The sequence below is a fragment of the Ipomoea triloba genome, chromosome 6 (genome assembly GCF_003576645.1).
Source record: "Ipomoea triloba cultivar NCNSP0323 chromosome 6, ASM357664v1".
Classification (NCBI taxonomy): Eukaryota; Viridiplantae; Streptophyta; class Magnoliopsida; order Solanales; family Convolvulaceae; genus Ipomoea; species Ipomoea triloba.
The window spans coordinates 15,793,421-15,805,011 of NC_044921.1; the positions used below are offsets into that span (position 1 = coordinate 15,793,421).

The following is an 11,591-nucleotide window of genomic DNA, read 5'->3' on the forward strand; positions in this document are numbered from 1 at the left end:
TTTTTTTTTTTTTTTTAATAAAAAAAAAAAAAAAAAAACAGCCACGGCAGCTTGGCTGCCATGGAAGCCAACCTGCCATGGACAAGACGCAGCCAAGCTGCCATGGTTATGTGGCATCTACGTGACATATGACTTAGGAGTAACCTGTTATTATAGGTTAATTGCTCAAATTTAACTAGTTTAAGGGTCTCATTGAAGGTTTTTTAAGTTTGAGAGTCTAATTGAACTTTGGTATATAGTTGGAGGGTCTATTTGACCCTTATCCCTTATTATTATTATTATTATTATTGTTATTATTGTTATTATTATTATTATTATTCTCAATCCTTCCATGATTATATCTCCTTATATTGGGAAGAATGTTTTTAAGAACTTTTGACACATCAAAATTCTAATTTTTTATTCCTACAAATTGTTTCTACTTCTCCAACAATTTCTGCGCGTCAATACTTCCTATAAAAATGACTTATTGTTCATATGTTCAAGTTTGTTGAAAGCAATATATTTGAATTGAGTGCTTAAATGCATTTGTTGTAATCCATTATATTTTGAAAATTCAACGCTTCATACGTCTAGCACCCTTAAAAAATCTATTCAATCCCCTCCTCTGATCTTCCCAATACTTTTACTTGCTCGTAACCACCATTACACAAGTATAAGAAAATAAAGTTATAAATGTGCTGCTAATTATAACTTTTGTCATAATGATAATGTGATTAATATAAAAGAACATGATGTTTTGTAAATTAAACTTCTCTTAAGAATTTCACGTTTAATTCTTACTTTCTTATACATTAACAAAAAAAATTTTTAAATAAAATGTGTTCGAATACTCTAGCTAGAAATGTGCTGTTGTGGATGGTATGAAAAGAGCAAAACTGACATAGTCAAGTACGTGATGCCCGTGACCACTCTCCCCATCATCGCACATGCGTTTTTTTTTTTTTTTTTTTTTTTTTTTTTTAACCAACTCATGTTTCAAATATAATAAGGTAGTTTCACATGTTTCAGCTTAAGAGTAGTTAATGCTCTAACGTTTACCCATTAGTAATATCATTTTCAGACAAGTAGTGAATAAAATATATTTGGGACGAAATAACTAAATAGGTTAATTGCATAATTTTAATAAATTTATTAATATGATTATCTTTTAGTAACCAATTAAATAAGTTAATTACATAATTTTAATAAGTTTGAGGATTTAATTATATATATATTTTTTAATTTGAGAGAGTCTAATTGCTCTTTAATATATACTTGTATAACTTGTATTGGATGCCTATTTTACCCTTTTCCTATAATTAAATATACAATAAATAAATAAATAAATATATATATATATATATATATATATATGCACCTAGCAACCTCTAGTTGAAAAAGTTTGAGGAATTGGATTCTCATCATGAACAATAATATTGTTTACTAATATGGTTTGGGGGTGTTGAATACATATATTGTAGAATATATGGGGCGTTTCACGTTTGTTTAAAATTCATTATCATTATATTATCAAATATTTAATTCTTATTATCATTTCGATTTTAATGTTTGAATTAAACACACTTTAATTTTTTAAAAATTTTTTTTCTTCCTCATTTTTTATTTCATTGTTTAAAAGTAGGGGAAGAGAAGTGTAATGAGTTTTATGATTACTTAAGGATTTGAATCTAATAGTAACATAACAAAAATAGGCAAATTAAACGAACATGATAATGAATATCAAATTTGATAGTAGATAGGTTAATTTCAAAAGTTCCCAACCAAACCTAGTATATATGTAGTACTCTCCCGTATCATTTTATATGTATGGTTCAGTTAACGAGACTTGACTGAAGTTATTTTTAATTCAATTTTTCAAAATATTAAGTTTAGTATTAGTATATAAAATTTATATAGTACTAAACTACATTAAAAGTACTAAAATAAACACACACAAAATATAAATTTAAAAATAATTAAAAATACTGCATTGTAATAGAGTTAGTAGTATTCAAAAAAAAATACTAAAAAAGGTGAAAAAGATATAGTTGGCTTGACTAATAAATACTCTGTAGTAAACAAGAAATATAAAATAAGAGAGAGGAAGTATTACTTTTGACCAAGAATAAATATTAAGAATATTAGTATTTAGTTCAAACTTTAAAATCAATGACTGTATCATTTGTAATTACGAACATATTCAAGGAGAGACAAACTACCTTTCTATACCCAAAGAAAAATGTTGATTCTCACTGTTATTTCAATCAAACTCTTACATTTTTTTTTAATCATATTACATATCTTCACAAACGTCATTCACTATAAACCTAAAAGTTGATATCATTGTTAGGATCAAATGAATATTGAACTTAAATATTCAGACTAGCACATATAACGGCATTCTATAATATCAATTGTTATAATAAAGGGCATACCATCATATACTAAGAAGTATAACTAATATTAAAGAAAATTTTATTTTTTTATATTTATATAACAATTAACAATATATTCGATAACAAGATGTTATGTTTGTTCCTTTTAAACCTCCCCTAAAATAATCATGCATCCTCTATGTCTAAAGAGTGCATAATGCCTTGTAGAATAAATTTTCACACCGAGCCAAGTTTGTAATCTATACATAACGCACAACACATTTGACATTAATAGTCGTCAACAATTAATTATAGAGCAATTAACATATTGGAAAATTTAGTCAAAAAATAACGGTTGGAATAGAGCTAATAGATTCAACAAATAATTAACCAACACTATACACATATAAATATGTATAGTTTATTCTACTTTTGATTGCTCAATTATAGTTGCATATTTACTTTTACATGAAGTTTGGTTCATATAATAAATATTGAGGAATTAGGAATAAGATTACAAAAGAAATAAAATATGAATGCTATATTCTTAATTGTTTACTTGAGTTATAGAATTAATTACCAACAGAATTGTAAATGATTATATACATATGCATATATTCAAAAAATAATACACACAAATTATCTAATAATAAAAACTAATAAAAGTGAATGAATGTTAAAAAAGAACTTATAAGAGTGAACTAATGTTATTATCTATAATTTATGTTTGTATTTTTATACTTATTGAGTTGTACATTGCGTTACAAATACTATACTATCATTTTTATATGACAAAATTATGTTACACGGTTTAAACTTCCTTTAGGATTTATTAAATGTTACCATAATTATATTTAATCATTTACAATATCTAAAATTCCGTTTTTATTTTTAAACTTAGGTGATCCTAGTTTCGCCGGACTAATCCTAAGCGCACAAAACCTTGCTCCTAGAGCCAATAATGCAGATGTAAATCGTGAGCCGGACAATCAGGCCACCGGTCAGATCCTAATCTTCATGTGCGCACAAGGGATCCAACCCAAACCTTCTAGAATCCTAAAATTCTTACTTTAACAATTAGTAATAATACAATAATTATTAACCAAATTATCAACTATACATTGTTTTTTTAATACTACTAACTCTATTACATAGTATCTGTTCATTATACTTTTTCAACCTGTTGAAGTACAAGTCACCACATGTCATTTGAGCACAGAGTGCTTGGCAATATACATTTAATATAATATGAATTCTACAACTATGACTTACAAGGTATCATAGTGAAATAAAACCAAAAACTCAATCATAAACTCTAAAATTAAATCAAAACCTAAGTGCAATGCATTTTCGCATTTTTGCAAGTGTAATCATTTAGTACTAAATATGCAAAATATTAATACTAAATGTGCAAAATGTTAATACTAAATGTGCAAACCTGAAAAAGTATGAGAATTGCATATTATAGCGTTAAAGTTTGCATAATAAAGTTGGTAATAATTACTAAGATGCCACCACATTTTTTTTAGAAAAAAATTGATCTGATTTTTCCAAATGTACGGTTGAGATTGGTTCTTATTTCTCTCCTAAGAACTTGTTCTCATTTAATCATATATATATGGAAGAGTTCAGGTGCGTGAATAGCTTCACGCGCGATTGTGCGGTTATGTACACACCTTAAGCAATAAAACCACGCACCTTAAGTACACAAACCACGCACCTTAAGCTAAGAACACAACCGCACACCTAAAGTTTTTAAATGGTGCACCTTCAGTACACAAACTACAAACCTTAGCTTAAGCACACAAACAAAGCACCTTAAGTACATAGACCATGCACCTTAAGCTAAGAACACAAACCACACACCTAAAGTTTTTAAATGGTTCACATTCAATACACAACTACACACCTTTAGAACACAAACAAAGTACTTAACACAAGCCACACACCTAAAGTTTTAAAATGGCGCACATTAACTTTCAACACTGACGCACCTTAAGCATACAAATCAAGCACATTAAGAAGGAAAACAGTGCACCTTAAGAAGGAAAACCATGCACCTAAAGTTTTAGGTTGACGCACCTTAAGTTTCAACACTGATGCACCTTAAACACATAAACCAAGCACCTAAGCAACCGCACCGGAAAAGGCTAACCGCACAGGAACCCATTTATATATATATATATATATATATATATATATATATATGAAATTTTATCCTTTCTAATTTTTTTCATCTTAAATTTCCTCAATGACATGTCTTATAATTATTAGATGTCATGAATTGATTAAGCCCTTTCAATAATAATAATAATAATAATAATAATAATAATAATAATAATAATAATAATAATAATAATAAAAAAGAAAAAGAAAAAAAAGAAGAAAAGTAACCAAATAACCAATCAAGCATTGTTAGGTTTGAAGGAAAATTATGAGGGTACTATTTTTTAGGGGTAAATATTATTACTCTTACTTTTATTATTATTATTATTATTATTATTATTATTGTTATTGTTATTGTTATTGTTATTGTTATTATTATTATTATTATTAAGTGGTTGAAAACAATTAGCCTAACACTGAATTTTTATAAGGGTTAATTTGGTCTCCTGTTAGCTACCTAATTGGCTAATAATGGTCAGACTTACAAGATCAAATCTGATCCTTTTTGTGTTTCTAGTTGGATAGACAAACTGTGACGACTAATGACTGTTTTAGGGCTATCTTATGCATCTTCTAGCACTATCTTCTTATCCTTCAACACTATAGACAAATTTTATCTTTGTTTTCTTCTTTTATCATACTTTACAACTATCTTTCTTCGGAAAATGTGTTTGACATATTTGTTTTTATTTTTGTTTTGTTTTGGTTGACTTTTGTCTTTCGTCTTTTGTTTTTTGTTTTATTTTTTGTTTTTGTGTTTTTTTTTTTTTTTTGCAAAATTTTAAAGCTATTTTTTCTGTTGTTTACAGTTTTAGTTAGTTTAGTTATTATAATTTGAATATGATTTAATGTTATTATGTGTTTGTATATAAAAATTTTTATATATGAATTATTTTGTTTGAAATTTTAGTTATATATATATATATATATTTTGTACAAATATCCATAACTATCACATTATATTTTTTGAGCTAATTATGAAATTAGAGATTTTGATTAATTAAATGATGATTTAAGTTTATAATCATATATTTATTAATGTAAATGTATTACTTTTTTTTTAAAAAAATATTGAAAGTTAATGACGCTAAAATGTTAAATATAATGTCACAAAATTTAATTGAGCTCAACCGAAAAGCTCGATGGTCCATGGTTTATGGTCAAGATAGGCCAACATATCTTAATGGGTTTTTTAAAGAATTCATCTCTCAACACGAGCAGGCTATTGGCGTCCTTGATTTGAGCCGGTTAGCTATAGACAATCTAGGCTAGTTTACCTCCATGTGGTTCAATCACTCAAAAAAAATTCATCTTATCAAAACCATTTAATAAAATGGTTAATATGTAATTTCATTATTTAATTAAAAAACTTATTAAGAGAGAAAAATTATATGTTAGGGCAATAACTTTAAGTGATAAAAGTACATGTTAACCATCTCTATTAACAATTGGAATAACATAAATTTAAACCCAGTAAGACTACATACATTCTCAAGAATATAAAGAGTAAGACTATATATATATATATTTACTCAAGAAAATTTTACCTTATGTTTTCAAAAAAAAATAAAAATTTTACCTTATAATTTTCCTCTTGACATGACATTGCTTGATTGTTTTTCATTAAAAGTTTGTGGGATTAACCAATTCATGACATTCAATAATTATATATATATAAGACATGTCATGGTGAGAATTTAGAAGGGGAAAAATTAAAATGGGTAAGAAACATTTTCCTAATAATAATGAGAAGTGATTACTACTATATACTTAATTAATTGACTTCACCATTCATTCACCCTACTTTATTTTGTTCAGTATATAAATTTTTTTTAAAAAAAACATAAAAGTACAACGTAATTATCAATTTAATTTTTATATATAGTTAAAACAAAACACGTTTTTCAATTCTTATAATACACATGCACAATCATATTAGTATGCATTATGCATATATGCACTAATTAAGATTAGAATGTTTAGCAGAGTTAATTTCATAAATGATTTCTTGACTATTGACTTTTATTAATTTTTATTATTGACTTTCAATTTGACCGTAATTGGTCCTTTGACTAATGATTTTGTTTCAAATTTTGTTGTCTGGTTAAATATTTGTTTAATACGTATTAAATTTAAGGGTAAAATGTGAAAGTTAGATAACAGAATCGCCTCTCCAGATTTGCATCTTTTAAGGTGTTGAAGGATATAATCGTCTCAAATTTGGAGTAGAGACTTATTATTAGTAGCCTAATCCAAATTGACTTTTGCATCAATTTTTTTTTTTCAAATTTCTATTAATGATGAACCTAGTGTATGAAGTTTATGAATCGAATTGTTTCATCTCAATAACATGTTAATTTTTACAGTTTTACTTTTAAATTTAACTCTTATTAAAGAAATATTTAACTGAAAGACAAATATGGAACAATATCAATAGTTAAGGGACTGGTTATAGTTAAATTAATAAAAATCATGGATAAAAATTAATAAATGTCACTAATTAAGATATCATTCTTGAAATTATCTCATGTTTAGTATATGGTGTATACTATCGAATTATGTGCTTTACAGTATTCTTTGGTATAATTGATTTACTATGAATGTTAATAAAATTTTAGAATTTATTTCATTTATACTTCGTGAGTTATATCGCGATTTATAATGCCCTAACTTTAATATTTTTCAATTTGTGTGTTTGACTTTAATTAAAGATAGTTATGATTTTCTTTAGTCTAAATTTTTCAAAATATGATAACATTATAAAAATTTTAACAAAAGTAAATCTGCATTCTTCTCCTAATTTCATATCTTTACGTGAAAATATTGAATTGGTTCCTTTTATATTTAATTAATAAGTATTTTTTTTAACATTGAGTGAGGTGGACTAATTCAATTCATTGCAACTAATAAATAAAAATATTTTTATTATTGTCACGTTAGAAGGTAAATAGCAAGAGATAACATTAAGGGAAACATATAATTAATCTTTCAATAGAATTTACTCTATGCATGTGAGAATATTTTAGACATTTTTATTAAGTTAATCCCATTTTTTTATCTTAGAGTTATAGGTGGCAATCCACTTTTAGTCTTTTTTTATTAGAACATTTTCACTTGGTCTTAGTATTATTGTGGCATTACCATTTTTAATCCACCGCCAACAAAGTCATTGAAATGTCATTAAATACAATGACATTTTGATCTCTTTTTTTACAAAGTAGTTTGACTCACTATGTTTTTTATGTTTATTTTTTTTTAAAAAAAAACATCATCATAGAAGACCAAAATGCATTTTTATTTAATGATATTTAAATTATTTTGTTGATAAAGGATAAAAAATGATCATGCCACAATAATACTAGAACCAAAAGTGAATATTCTGATAAAAAGGGACTTAAAGTGGACTGTCACTTATAAATTTAGGACAAAAAATAGAATTAACTTTTTTTATTAATCTAAAAGTAAAAACACTTTTAAAATTCAAGTATTAAAAATGAGAAGAAGAATATCAAAGTCAAATATCATATAAGTAGAAATGCTTTTGCAAGGGGAGCAGTAAATTTGAATAAATCACAGAAATTTTGTGTTTTAATTTATTTTTTTTTAAAACATAGGTGCCCTCCACAAGTCATTTTCAATGGACAAATTTGTTGGACCGCCCAGTTTTGGCCTCCTAACTCAGATCTCTGAAAAAAAAAATAGATATATTCTTCCATGGACCACACCAGTCTCCCTTACTAGAAACGTGTAGACCCTCTTCAATTCTCCTTCATGTGAAAGTACCTTCCAAATGCAAAACCGTTGACTTTAATGTCTTTCCTATTCTTCAATGTAACATTTGTCTGCTGACCCAATCCAACAAAGTATTTGCTTGAGACTCGAACTTCTCCCCTGTGAGCAGTTGAGCTTCTCTTCAATGGTCCCGGCAAGGCTCAAACCAAGGCAAATAAGAGAATTTAGTCAATAATAATTCAATGGTCTCGGCAGGGCTCGAACCCGCAACCTTCGGCTCATAAGACCAACGCTCTAACCAACTGAGCTGCGGGACCTGTGCTTTATTATTTTTATGTTTGGACAAACAGCTTATCAGATTATTTTTAGTTTATATTTAATTACTCTCTAATTTTAATTGTTTGACTTAACTAAAAAGTTAAAATGAGTGCTGAATAAACAACTTTTAAACTTAGCTTATTGAAGTTAATAAGTAAAAACTGCAAAAGCTACTTGGAGTAATCTTTTGTATCGGTTGATTATATTTTCTTTTTAAAAGTATAATTTTTATTTAATAGTTGTTGATTATTGTTAGGTTTATATTTATTTAATTTTTTATATAAATTTATATTGTTAATATTAAATTATTTTTATTTAATAAAAACAAAAGCAATAGCTAAAATATACAACAACAACAACAACAACAATAATTTTAAAAAGTAAACCTATTCTAAAATTTATACCTAAAATTAAAAAATAATTTAAGGATAATTTAGTAAATAAAATAATATATAGTTATATTCTTTAAAGTTACTTTACATGTTACTCGCTGACATAGTGACATTAAACAACAAATTTATCAAAAGCTTTCCTATGAACAACTAATACTATCCGCTGGCCTGGTCAAAATAACTAATAGAATCAGCTAAGTTTATTTGCTAACATAATTATCTACTATAAGCTATTAGCTGTCATTTAACAACTAATTGTCAAACACTAATTTCTTTTCACTTAATTAGTTTAATTGTTTTTTTTTTTAATAATTTTTTTAGGTGTACCCATTTGTAATAGAAATTTCATATAATTCAATAATTGAGATAGGATTGCATATCTTCAAGATACCACGTCACTTGATATCTAACCATTCACATTTCAGTGACTTTCAAACAAAGAACAATTTTATTGGTTGAATTGAGTATTAAGCGTGGAGAGAGATAAAAAAAAATGTAATATTAATTAATGTAATGCTAAAATGTGATTGGTTGAGATACATAATAACCTAAAATCTCCAGAGAATTTGTTTTGTTCAAACATTGGAATCGAAATGGTGTAATAAGAATTAAATTCTTGATAATGGTAATAAGTTTAAGTAGGAGTACAGTTACTTTGTTTAGTAATATATAGGAATTGGAATCAAGGTAAATAAATAAATAATTAATTAATTAATTAAAATTAAAATAAATAAATATATAAAGATATATAATACACACACATTAAAATTTCATATTTAATACATGGACAATGACCTTTTTATTTATTTTTCCTTATTTTTGATTCTATTGCTCAAAAATTGTTAAATTGAAAACATTTGATCAAACTTATCGTAAAGTACAAAAGTTTAAATATTTTCACCAATAAATATAAAATTTAATTCAAAAAATTGCATCACTAAAATTTTATTTTTTTCCTAAAGACAGTATTCAGTAATTATAGCAAGAGAGCACTTTCTAGGAGCTCTTGTACAACCTTTGGGACATTAATAGTCAATGGTTAAGGTATAATTATTGTTAAGTGAATCTTACACTTAACTCCAACAAGAAATATTATATAGTTAGTTGATGGGTAATATTAGAAGTGTTTGTTGGAAAAAATTTTAATTTATACGAATCACGAAACATTGATGTATATAATAAGAAAGTTGAGGCTTGTAAAATATATAGTGTTGCAAAATTCCCGCCCAAGGCACTGATTAATCGATGCCTAGGCACTAGGCGTTGGCCGACTAGCGTATCACCATAATAGGTGGTCTAGGCGGTCGAATAGGCCGTCTAAGCGCTGTCTAGGTCGACATGGCGCTGATCGACTAGGCCTCTTAGGCGTCGACTAGGTCGCCTAGTTGGCTGATTAGTTACTGTTCCCTTCTTTTTTAAATGGGTTATTTCACTGAAAATGACATTGTTTTGAGCGAAATAACTCTAAATTGTTCAACTTTAGAATTGTTTTAGGTTAGTATTTAATATTTTAGTATTAACTATTATTGTATTAAATAGTTTATAATTATCAAGTCATATGAAATTTAGAAATTGTAAAAAAAATAAAATTTAAAAGTAAAAAATAAAATAAAAATATGCGGGCGCCTAGGCGCCAATTAATCACTCCCTAGATGCCCCTAAGCGCACAACGATTTTTCAACCATGATAATATATAATACTTTAAAAATATGTTTAATTTTCTTTCTTCAAGTGTGCTAGGAGCATTCAAATGTTTATTTCTAAAGATATAGAGATTAATTTTTAGCACAAATATTAATTATTTGGCGAAATTGAACAAAGGAGAACAAGGTTTTGAGAAGATTTGTTAGCATAACATATTTGAAAGTTTAATATATATTTCGTGAGAAGAAAAAAGAGATTTTTTTTTTAATGTCAAAAAAACTGGCCAACAACCAGGAATATAAATAAGGAACTTAGCATAAGTTTACATTCAGCATGAAATTAATTTGAAATCTTGTTCAAATTGTAATTTAACCCCATTATTTAGTATTTATTTTGGAAATAAAACTTGAGATTACAAAATTAATTTTTAGATAAATTGGGGTTAATCAACATAACTATTAGCCAATTACCATGTAACATGATGTCATCCCAGATATCATTCTAAATGAGTGGTTGTACGTTTGAACCCCTGTGGTTAAGACTTAGATTTTTTGGGCTAAAAATGTTTGAAAAAGTATAGATCAGATACTATTTTGTAAAGAATCATGAGACATTGTTCAAAAGTGCTATTTAGCTTGAACATAGGAGTTCACTAAAAAGTGCGCTTTCTACCAACAATCACAACCTCAAAAAAAATATGAAAATAGGAGGCAACTAGACCTGGCAATTCGTGTATACGGATTCATTAACGGGTCGACACAATAAAAATTTAAAATTCAGATTGTTGAACGTCAATAATTGGTGTAGGATCATGACCTAATGTAATAAATTTATCTTAGTCATGTTCATGATATCTTTTGTAATCTCATTCATGACAATGGTTCTTAGCGGGTTGTAAACAGGTTTGTATAAATGGGTTCGTGTAAACGGATTAACACGATAATATTAACGGGTTAAACGGGTTCTTAATAGGTTTAACGGG

At 26.8% G+C, this 11,591-nt stretch overlaps 1 non-coding gene across 1 annotated transcript; it reads right to left on the reverse strand.

The window, feature by feature from the left end:
• Positions 1–8,498: 8,498 nt before the first annotated feature.
• On the reverse strand, positions 8,499–8,572 carry TRNAI-UAU. The gene has a single exon. It is a non-coding gene; the product is annotated as a tRNA-Ile (tRNA).
• Positions 8,573–11,591: the final 3,019 nt, after the last annotated feature.